We start from the raw sequence: 13,100 nt of genomic DNA, 5'->3' as shown, positions 1-13,100 counted from the left end.
CAGCCGCATGACACATATGCAAATACCCAAGTTAATGCGCAATGTGTCGTCATAGTTGAGAAAAAGACAGGAAAGAAAAAAGTGGCGACAAAAAAGGACATATGTGTGCTGCAAGTGACGCAAATGCACGTGTGCTGCAGAAGCGAGGAACCACTTGGCAAGAGTACAGGCAAGGAGTGCCGGCATGAAATGGACGTGTGGCCATGTGGTGTACTGAGAGCCATTTAAAGCACGTGTTGTAGACGGCAGATCTCTTTCAACTGCATAACGAACTGAGAAACTTTTAAAATAAGACACAATGCGTTTTTTTAAATACTATAAATAAATGCCTTTTATTTAAACTGAAAAAGCTGAGTCGAATTTCTTTTCTTTCTTTTTTCTTTGCAATATTCTGCATGTAACGTGTGGTTCCGTGTTGATATGTAACGACAACGTTGCAACTGTAGAGGTCACCAGATGACGGGACGCTCTCTACGCTAATAGTTTCTTTTTCTCCAACTGCTAGACTAGTTTCCTGTTTCTCTGACTGTATTAAAAGGCAGAAGTTTAAATGACATGCGAGCGTACATCTCGCTACTCAACTTTTTGCCCCGTGTCCCACATAGTAGCACCTTACGTACGTTGATTAACCGAAATCCACGATCAGGCTGTCTCAAGATATTGACTTCCTGACCTAAAATGCATAACTCATTGATGGTATTGTGCTTCCCTTCGAAACGTCAACCACGTTCTTTAAAGTCAATACAAAAACAATTCTCCTCTCCAAAATAAGCAAACTAAACACGGTAATTTGAAAATATGAAGAACTTTAAGCGCAAATGAACTTTCTTCTAGCAAAGTTACACGACTTTGGTAACTTTGCATGCAAAACATAATTAAATTTACAATTTAATCAGGCTTTTTTCAAGAAAAATGTTCGAACAGTTGCTACGGGCCTGTCAGACTAAGAAGCGATTTTTCAAAACCTAGTGGGTGATGCCGCTTTTTCTTCCTTACGACCTCTTTCCCACAGAAGAGATGTTGAGAGTCGGTCTCTGCTCTATCCTTATTTTTTATTGCAAATGTTCGACTTAACTTCAATCGATGACCTCCCTTGCTAAACTTTCACAAAAACACTCTACTGCTACAACCACTATATACGATCCCCCCCCCCACTTTCTATGTGTGTCTAAATGTAAACGCAGATTCCATAAACAAAGCTTCTTTCCGAGAACTGCCCGAGTGTGGAACACTGTTACGTTGTACTGCTTCTCGGTTGAATACAACTTGGTATCCTTCAAATCCAATGTAAACAAGTTCTTGTTGAGCCGTCCCCATAAATAATCAATTTACACCATCAACGATGACTACACTACCACCGTATATTCATTAATTCTCATCCTCAAGCGGTTTCGGGCCTTGTTAGGTGGTGACTCTCAAGCAAAATACTACTACTACTACTGATAATAATAATAATAATAATAATAATAATAATAATAATAATAATAATAATAATAATAATAATAATAAATAAATTTGCATAATCAGAGAAAAGACAAGCAATAATTGTCACCAGTGACGCCCAATAAATGTCGGGATATTTAAAGAAGAAGTCTATGCTATGCTATGCAAAATGCAAGTGAACTAGATCAGGAATAAACACCGGAAAACCTCAGCCGGTGTCGAGTCAAAAAATCCCTCTAAGCCAGAATGGCCAACCAAAGGGAGATAAATGTTATGCGATCTACTATACGCTAAACAGAACAACGCATTTATGCATACATTTGCATACACTACACTCCAGTTACTTCCGTTGTATCAGTAAGGATTGACAGAACACGCAGCTCTTAAAAATAGCCGCTGGGTTATATTTTGTCAATTCTCTTTCAAAAATAAAAACCTTCCGCCAATTTCTGCTACAACTGTTTTTTTTTTTTTTTTTTTTTTGCTGAGATTTTCCGATATGTTGTGTTAACGTACGATGTGATTTTTAATTGGTGTTTTGCATTTATATATATATATTTTTTGTTAGTTTTTCGTTATCTTCAAGGAAGATTCTTGAAGATAGGCACATAATTAACCAGCGTTGATAAGGCGTATATTTTATTTAGCGGGCAAGATACTAGGTACTGAAGATAAAAGGACATTGGAAACCATAGGTGCCAAAGGTGTTGATATTTATCCGCGTTGTTGGCAGGAGAAAATCGTTTTTAAAGTTATCTTCTGAGATTCGAAAATGTGGCTTCGTTTAATCGTTCCAGAAGGAACGAGAAGCAATCTTGAAAGTTTTTGAGGCTATAATAAATTATTACCACGCAAAGTAATAAATACCAGATAGGTATCGAACAATAGTCAACTATACTGCTTATTAGTTGTGTCTGTCACACGTTGCCCGAGATTTTTCCTTTTTCGTTCCTCTAATTTCTATTCTCTTTGGGTGTTTTTTTGCTTTTTGTCTTAATTTCTTTCTTTCAAGTTTCATTTGGCAAGCATTAATCAATGAAGCGAAAAAATCTAACTAGTAAAATTATCTTGTCGGACTTTCCAAACCAGACGATAGTTTTCGTAAAGGACATACATTCAATTGGCTGCCGTTCTAATTTAATTTCTTCTACTTGTAGGAAGATGTGACACAAGGGCGGTGTCTAGTTGTTAAAACTGGGAAAGAAAAGGAACAAGATATTATAGTAAAAATATAATAAATTTATAACTTAAAATATTGCAGCATTAAGAGTTGATTATACAATGTTAAACTGACTTTTTAAAAAATTAATGATGCAATATTTTAAACTATAAATTTATATTTTTTACTAGAATATCTTGTCCTTTTCTTTTCCAGTTTTAACAATTAGTCCTTTACTTTTCCATGTTTAAGTTTAACCATATTACTTTTCATGCTCGCATTTTTCTATTGTAATCCATGATTTTTCCAGGCTTTCAATAAATTCACTTGTTCTTTGTTTAATTTTAGTCGCATTTTTTGCCCACATAAATTTAACATACACATATGTAATAACAACGTACGGTACTCGTCTGCTTTCAATAAAAAACACAATTATCTCCCTTTGATTCTTTTATTCTGTCTGTTTCACTTGTTACTTCTCTTCGCCACAGCAGTAAATTAGTAGCAACTCTAGTCGCTGAAGTGACCTAGTTGCTATGGAAACTAGTCATAAAAAGCTTCAGTCATCTCCTTACATATTTTTACGATTTTGAACACCACTAAATTAATCATAACTTTTGTTTTACTGAACGAAAATTAACATTTTTTTTCACAATATAGCTGAGAAAGTCATCTATAAACTGTAATAATAGTTTGAAATTTGGTCGGAAAATAAGTGAGCTGAGAAGCTTTAAAGCAGTTCTAAATGACTAAAACTGCCACTTAACAATATATTCAAACACTATCGTGTTTGAATTATATATATATATATATATATATATATATATATATATATATATATATATATATATATATATATTAGAAATGGTAATTAATAAAAACTGAAGAAAGTGCTCAATACTGTTGTAGAGCAAATATGCGTTTTATTTTTTATTACGGTATCTTTCTGTTAAGTTACCTTATTGTTTCAGCTACCCGGCCGTTTTTCTTGGCTGTCTGTAGCTTCCTCAGACTTTTACAGAAACAAAAAAAAAATATGTAACTGAACAGAAAGATACGGTAATAAAAAAAATGAAACGTATATATATATATATATATATATATATATATATATATATATATATATATATGTGTGTGTGTGTGTGTGTGTGTGTGTGTGTGTGTGTGTGTGTGTGTAAAAATGATGCCAACCTTAAGTACAAACACATTGTTAGTTCCAATCAAGTCTCTTTTTTCCATATTACATAGTCATGCATTTTTCTTTCTAAGCAAATATCTGCGTATTTTTCTGATGAGTATACACAAAGAAAAAAAAATTAATGTAATATATAAAAGGCTCTGTGTATGTCTGGTTATCCGTCTGTCTCTATATTTTCAAACTCTGTCTCCCCCGAAACTTAAAGTCGCAGAGCGGTGATACGGGTCTCAAATGATCGGATTTTTCATGTATCGTCCTGTTATGGATCTTTGGCCTGTCAAAATTGAAAAAGAAATCTTTATACATTTTATACATTCATCTTAGTTTATCATTAATTTTAATTTTTAAGCAGTTCATATACGTGTCACGTTAGTACGGTGGTACAAGCAGGTCATATGCGGTTTCAGTGACACCCCGATACTTTTTTTTTACTTTTGAAATTACGACTCTATAATAATATATGCGAATTCTGGACAAATTAAAATATCATATTTAAGCATATTTTAAGACAGAGGAAAGCACCCCCCCACCGCTAGTCTAATATATAAAAGCCTATATTTCTGTCTGTCAGTCTGTCTTCATATTTTCAAACTTTATCTCTCCCGAAACTAAAAATCACAGAGCGGCGCTTGGGGCCTCTAATATTTGATTTTTATGGATTGTTTTTTTTTTATGGATGTTAACCGATTTTAGGGGGTCAAAAAATGCCAAAATTGAAAAAAAAAACACCTAATATATATCTTACAACACTTTTTCTAAGATAATTTCTCATCCATTCATGCGTGTCATGTTGATGATATAACGTCACCAGCTTTGACTGATAGTTTTGCTTTAGGGTTCGATTCTACCTGATGGTACCCAAATCCATTTTTATTCTACTTTTGAAATAACGACTCTATAATAATAATATATCTGAAATCTGGAAAAATTTAAATATTATATTGAAGTGTAATTTACGACCGAGCAAAGTCGGGCATCCTTTCCCTCTAGTATATACCTATATAATTATAAACCTCAAATGACCTTGTAACAGGTGTTGTAACCCAACATCCTGTTTACGATTTTCGGTTGCGCATACGTACACAAACATAAGCACTTACAGCGTAAATAATCAACTCAATAAAACGTATGGTACAAGAGTCAAGTATCATGGTTGAATTGTGCTCTAAACATCAATGTGGTGTTTCCTGGAAGCTGAGTGACTACAAGTAGTTTCCACCTCTTCCTATAGTATTTGCAAATAAATTTGCATTATCACAACAGCTGCTTGCCATTGATTTCTCGTTAGCATCGGTTGGTGGTCTTCGCTGGAATCTGAGTGGAAATAAGTCTCCCCAATGTCCCAGTTCTTTACGCACTTATCCAGCAGAGATCTGGTCAGTGTTCTCTCCTCGTTCTTTCTTTCCTCCTTGTCTCTAGTGGGCTGTTTGGTTTCACTTTTTTTTAGGGGAGGTGGTCAGTGATGTGGTAATGGGTGGGTGGGGTGGGATTAGAGAACTTATTTAGACTCAATGTATTTGGTTTCATGTAGTGTTTCATGTTTTGCCTCTGCAGCATTTTGTTTGGTCTGCACTTGTTGCTCGTTTGTGTTATTATCATTATTATTATTATTATTATTATTATTATTATTATTATTATTATTATTAGTAGTAGTAGTAGTAGTAGTAGTAGTAGTAGCAGCAGTAGTAGCAGTAGTAGTATATCTAGTAGTAGTAATAGTAGTATATCTCAATATGTATTAGTTAAAATATTTAATATATTTTGATTTTAATTTTCGTAAGGGGCCATAAAAGTGGTGCAAATTGGTTTTACTTGCCTTGAGACGGGTATTCCTCTAGTTAGTCGATACTCATATGCGTTGAAATATTCATTAGTCAACAGCGGGTGCGGATGTCGATAAAATGTCGATCAATTTTCGCATTCCCATTGCGACTTTGCAAGCGAACAATCACGGGCCACGATGAGGCGTTTACCTCCCCTGATTGGCTCGCGGGATTTCCATAAGTAAAGTCATTGCCCCAATTGTTACAACCGCCATCGAGTGTTATTAGAGAATGGCGTTATCTCATATTACCATAAGACGACGAATACCCAGTGCACTACGACAAGATGCAGCAGAATCACGGTGGCACACACACACACACACACACACACACACACACACACACACACACACACACACACACACACACACACACACCCCTTTATATCTTTCTTTTATATACCAACGCACACACTCAAACAGCTACACACACACTCTCTCTCTCTTTTTCCACACCGCTCTCTCTTTCTCTCTCTCTTTCTCTGCTGTATATATATATATATATATATATATATATATATATATATATATATGTGTGTGTGTGTGTGTGTGTGTGTGTGTGTGTGTGTGCGCGTGTGGGTGTGTATACAGCAGAGAAAGAGAGATAGAAAGAGAGAAAGATATATATATATATATATGTGTGTGTGCGTGTGGGTGTGTGTATATATATATATACATATATATATATATATATATATATATATATATATATATATATATCTACTATACAGATTGCTTAAGAAGTTCTTGCGGTTTTTAACTTTTAAATTCAGATAAACATATCTCGGCCCAAACAAAATGTATTTATCGAAATAAGTACCATGACGATAAATAAACTTTTGCCAACGCAAAACAAATGTATTTATGGCAGTAACGTACAAATCTTGCGTTCTGGCGAAGATGAAGTCGCTAAAGACGTTTTTGACATCGCTTAGGCTTTTGAAGCATTTCTCACGCGGAAAGTTTTCGTGATGCTTGTGAAAGTGGTACTCGGTAGGTGAGACGTCTGGAGAGTTGGCGAATGAAGCAAAGTATCTAAGTCCAGTAAAGCTTTTTTCTGTTAACTAATGCTGGGTGTTGTTGTTGAAGTTTGTGATGCATTTCATCCATTTGTTGACAGTATTTTCCTGCCGTAATAGTTTTGCCTGCATTCTGAAAACTGTAATGGATGAAACCGGGAACAGACCACCACACAGTAAGCATGGCCTTCTTTTAATGAAACTCATGTTTCGAAAAGTGTTGTTGAGCTTCGTCGGCGTCTAACCACAAAGCTGAGCGTCGCCGGTTGTCGTAAAGAACTCACTTTTCATCACAAGTCACAACCCGATCGGGAAACGGGTCGTAAAAGAAGGGCAGGTGACACTACATTACGGATTACTTTTGGATTTCGTTCAATTCGTGAGGCACCCATTTATAAAGATTTTTTGTCCTTCCAATCTCTCCCAAATGATTGGAAATCATCGTATACTTTAAGTCTAATTCCGAGACAAGTTCTCAAAAAGTTGTGCGTGGTTTGGCTTCGACTAAGCCTCTTAATTGATCGTTGTCAACGTCCGATGGCCGACCGCTACGCTAATCATCTTCAAGATACTTGTCGCCGCCACGAAATTTCTTACCCCGCCATTTTATCGTGATTTGTTGATATCGCGAGCTGTTTCCGCAGCTTTTCGGCCTAGCTTGAATTAAAATTACAAAATTGTGAAAATTTTCGTTTTTTTTCTTCTTATATTTAACCTTATGAAAAGAAGACAAAATTGCTTTAAACGATTGCAATTTATACGATTAGATAGAGTGAAACCCCTCTTCAAAAGACATATAAAGTAAAGATATGACAAAAACTTATTTAAAAATCGAAATTAAAAATTCTGCTATGACTTTCTTTTCAAACGTTAACTATATTAAAAAGAAACTTTGTGTGCGTGTGTGTGAGTCTGTTCCCTATGAATTCCTAAACGATTGGGTTGATTTTTTTTTCAAATTCAACACAAACACACTTTAAGTATCTGGCAGTGTTCGTAGAAAGGTTTTACATCAGAATGTCCCTGATATATATCGATAATCAATAATCAAAATAAATCGATGAAAGAAGGAACAGGCGAGTTTGACTAAAGTTAACGCTGTATACAGCTTAACATCACAACGACATTCGAAAAAATGTTATCACACAAGCAGAAAGGCGCGGCATATAAAATCATCAGTAGTTTTTTTTTTAAATATGACGGGGTGCGTTCGAAGTGAATGTTTGTGTTTAGAGCACAATTCAACCATGATACTTGACTCTTGCATTTTAAACTTAAATTTAAGCCATTATTACCGCACTAGTAGAAAAATCCGACATATTCAATAAATTATAGTCTTTGATATGACAGGGTCGCGTTCGAAATGAGTGTCTATTTAAAGCAGATTTGAACGATTACACTCAACTTTTTCGTTTGAAACTTTAATTCAAAGCAGAATATCAAAATAACTTTATAAAATCAACAGCAGTTTCTTTACATTGCTATGTAGACAGCAATATATTGTGGAACATGTCACTGAAGGGGAGGGGCATGTGAAGCTTCCTCATGGTGCATTAGGTTGGGTATCCAAATAGAGTAGGGAATTAATCGATTTGATTGAAAAATGGGCCATTCAACGTCGTAAAAAATCAGGTTCCTTGTTATATATATATATATATATATATATATATATATATATATATATATATATGATTAGTTTTTTTTTGTGAAAAAGAATTCCAGCAGAGTGCTCAATTAAAAGGAAAATCCAAATTTTAAGAGCGTACTTATATTTTGTGTACAGAAAGTTGTTAGTTGAGACAGATCATTGGTACCGTCGGTTTCAAGCCCGATAATAAGGCCCGTTTAAGGTATCCTTATCAAGCTCTCTTCAGCCAATATTCAAGAGCCAAGAGACGAATATTGGCTGAAGAGAGCTTGATAAGGATACCTTAAACGGGCCTTATTATCGGGCTTGAAACCGACGGTACCAATGATTTGTCTCAACTAACCACTTTCGTAATTTATCCATTTATCTAGTGCTTCCTTTTCAGATTAAATATGTTTTTAACTCATTTCAAAGTGTTTTTTAACATATTTTATTAATTGTTTGCTCATATATATATATATATATATATATATATATATATATATATATATATATGTATATATATATATATACATACATGCACATAAATGTACATACATATACACGTACATATACTCATATATAAACATACATATACCCACATATACATAGACATATATATATATATATATATATATATATATATATATATATATATATATATATATATATACATACATACCTATGAATATAACAATACATATACATACGTAAATACAAATATATATATATATATATATATATATATATATATATATATATGTGTGTGTGTGTGTGTGTGTGTGTGTGTGTGTGCGTATGTTTGTATGTACTAGCAAAAGTACCCGTCGTTGACTGGGTTTTAAAACAGCCTACAGAAAATGGACTCTGATTTATGAAAGTATGATAGGTTATGGAAATGAAGGGTTGTAAAGAGATAGCTTCAAACTTGGGGGTATCAAAACCAAAGCAAACTATGATGAAAGTAAAAATAAAATAGATAAACCCCATAATTTATTATACCATACCTGTTCACACTGAAACACTTATCACATATTCTGTGGATCTATATTAAAAAAACCTTGTTAAACTTTGTAACATATTTCCATTCTATGGAGGTCATGTGCGAACGAACACCCCATAATTTTATTATACCATATTTCTTCAAACTGAAACATAATTATCAAAGTATACTTACGCATATATATATATATATATATATATATATATATATATATATATATATATATATATATATATATATATATATATAGATATGTAAACTCTTTATTAACGTTTGTGCCTATTTCCATTCTATGGAGGCCAGGCGTGAACGCAGCCCCCACAATTTCTATTTAAGTTAAAACACACTTATCAAAGTATTCTTATGCACATTTATATCAAAAATACTTGTAGACGTGTTCTTTTAATATTCAAATTTTTTATTTGCATACTTTGTGGACCAGGCGCGAACGAATACTCCTCAATGTTAATGAACACCGTTCTGCTAGATCAAACGTACCCATTCCTGTGTCTCGATACATCTTCTATCATTATATGTAATCAGTTTTTAAAAATAGTTTACCATATAGGAGCCTATTCGTTACCTCACACACACACACACACACACACACACACACAGCCAGCTTTATATATATATATATATATATATATATATATATATATATATATATATATATATATAACTCCTACGTAATTAGAATAGAATTAAGTATCTATGGATGCAATTTCCATCGGCTTTTTTTGTGCGATATATATATATATATATATATATATATATATATATATATATATATATATATATATATATATATATATATATATATATTAACCAGAATATCTTAATAAAAGAAAATCTTAACTTTATTAGTAATGTATAAAATGTATTTATATATTAAAAATGTATATATGTATAAATATTTTTAACTTTTATATATATTTAATTTTCAAAAATTTTTTTTAACCTTTATATATATTTAATGTTCAATAAATAAGAATGTAAATATATAAAGCACTAATCATAGTGGGGGTGATAAGCAGTCAAATGGATTAATCCTAATCTTATAAATACAAAGCTGGTAAATTAAAAAATATATCCATTTCGAAACAGATGAATCTCACAGGTAATATATTCATTTTTATAAGATGAATAGGTTAGATAAAGTAATTAAGAATAGGAAACTAGATCTAATATTTGTAACATGTTTTTTTCTTAAGATTAAGGGAGATGGTGTTTGATCAACACTGCTGAGGAGCCATGATGTAATATACTGTTTTGTTTTTAAATCCCTGAAACAGTTTTTCATGGTAAACAACAGATGGCCCCTTAAAAAATAAATTATTACTGGTACTATAGTGAATTCGAGAGAGCAAGTTGATGCAGTGATTGAAGGCGATTGAATTACTTACTGACTGAATAGTTTTCTAACGAATGATAAAAAATATTTTTTGTATAGTGTTAAAGGTTAAAAACTTCCAAAACTATATATATAACTTTCACCAAATATATATATATATATATATATATATATATATATATATATATATATATATATATATAGGAGCAAACAGTTAATAAAATATGTAAAAAAAAACAAACTTTGAAATGAGTTAAAAACATATTTAATCTGAAAAGGAAACACTAGATAAATGGATAGTCCTTAATCCGCGGAGTTTCGAAGAAATACTTTCCTTCTCATCAGAGGGTAGGAATTAACAAAATGCGGGATCGGATTCTACATGCAGAAGTATTTGATGAAACAACAAGTAAGTCAAAGATCTTACTTGAAAACAAAAAAAAAAGTGAAGCGGAGAGAATATGGTAAAGAAAAAGGTGATTACACATGAATGGATAGTCTGGTGGAAGATAAAAAATCCGGTGACGGTAAAATCCAAATGTAAAACTTCAAGAAAATGAAAAGAATTACCATATATATATATATATATATATATATATATATATATATATATATATATATATATATATGTATATATATATATATATATATATATATATTGGGTGAAATTTATAATTATATATCTATATGTATATATGTATGTATATATATATATATATATATATATATATATCTTTCATCCATAAAAAGCCGATGAAAATTGCATTCATAGGTAATTAATTCTATTCTAATTACGTAGGAGTTGCCGGTGGCCTGGAGCCAGGACGCAAGCTTGCAAAGCAAAGAGTGGCTATGTTTATTGGGTTCGAATCTATCTACCAGCAATTATCATGATGATTGCGACAGTGTGGAACAATGTATGCATAAAATTGTTAGTATTAAAAAATATCGTTTCTATCTCTTTCTCTCTCTCTCTCTCTCTCTCTCTCTCTCTCTCTCTATATATATATATATATATATATATATATATATATATATATATATGTGGGGGGAGGGTAAAAAGAAAGAGAGAGGTAAACAAACGTCTGTCACGCTTATACCTTTCATATAGAAAGTAGCAGTTATATTCCTGTGCGACAAACATTCACCGAGACATCAATGGACTTAGAGGTTTGCATAACGAATGTAATTGCGTCCTGCCGTTCGTTCGTTTTCCACCAGCTCCCAAATGAGCCAATCGTGTAGCGCCATGAGGTGATTTAATCAGAAGCAGCGCGCGTATCCGCTCTGTAATTGTGAAACTGATTATCTTCCCTGAAGGGTGAAAAGTCGGAGACGAAGGAAAGTGAAAGAAAGAAAGAAAGAAAGAATGTAAATAAAGAAATCGAAGGAGAAAACGATAAACGACAATATAGGAGAAAATGGAAGGAAATCTGTATAAATAAATATATGAAATTAAGTTGCGAAGGAATAAAAAGGAAGAGAAATGTATCGGAAATGGAAGATGAGATGAAGAACACCATTTGAAGCGATTAATTGCGTCCTTAGACATAAGTAGGAATTACAATGGGGGAAGAAGTGGATAGCAGGGCGGGGAGAACATATATCTAGAAATAAATTGTTTTCTAGAAGAGTTCTACCGGTTGGTAGATATGCAGAATAAGGACCGTGCTATCGTCGGAATTTTCCGGACAGTTTCCGTAAATAGTAATTGTCTGTATTTTTTTGAGATGAGGTGTTTTCATTGATTGAGATTGCCGGACTGACTTCCTCATCTTGGTTGTTATTGCCACAACGTTTCGGCCGTTTTGCCCTCCATCAGGTGTTTTGTATCGAACTGGGGAACCGTTTGTTAGGAGTCTCGAACCCAGTCCTTTATTATTATTACGGGGGTAACGTGTTCGGACTCCAGCTAGGCTTTGGGACATAGTTGCTGATTCTCTGTTTTGAATGTTACTTTTTAACTGCCTTCGTTCAGGATTGAACTCAGCACCTTTGGGTAACTGTAAACTTTGATACAACGTCTAGGACCACTCGGCCATATGTCACTAGGACAACGTAATAACGTAATAATAATAATAAAGGGTTGGATTCGAGACTCCTAACAAACGGTTCCCCAGTTCGATACAATAACAACCAAGATGAGGAAGTCAGTCCGACAATCTCAATCAGTTTCCGTAAAATTTCGTGTTTTGTTCCCGCGCATACGCTGAACATTTTTTTAAAATGAAAATAGTAAAAATTATGTTATTACAAAGATAATTCAATGAAAAATTATTTGAAAAATGAAAAACAATATTCTTGTTACTATTACAAACAAAATACTATAACTAATTATTAGACAATTATTACGAAATGTTAAGAAAATTAAAGTTTACCCCCCCAAAAGACTCATTTTAAGGTAAGTTTTCTTAATAACAAACAACTGATTAGCATACAAAAATATTTATTTCTTTGTATGATTTTTGTTCGAAT

The sequence above is a fragment of the Euprymna scolopes genome, chromosome 31 (assembly GCF_053919585.1).
Source record: "Euprymna scolopes isolate OS-2025 chromosome 31, ASM5391958v1, whole genome shotgun sequence".
Classification (NCBI taxonomy): domain Eukaryota; kingdom Metazoa; phylum Mollusca; class Cephalopoda; order Sepiida; family Sepiolidae; genus Euprymna; species Euprymna scolopes.
The sequence above is the reverse complement of the archived record's forward strand: the minus strand, read 5'-3'. Positions refer to the sequence as shown.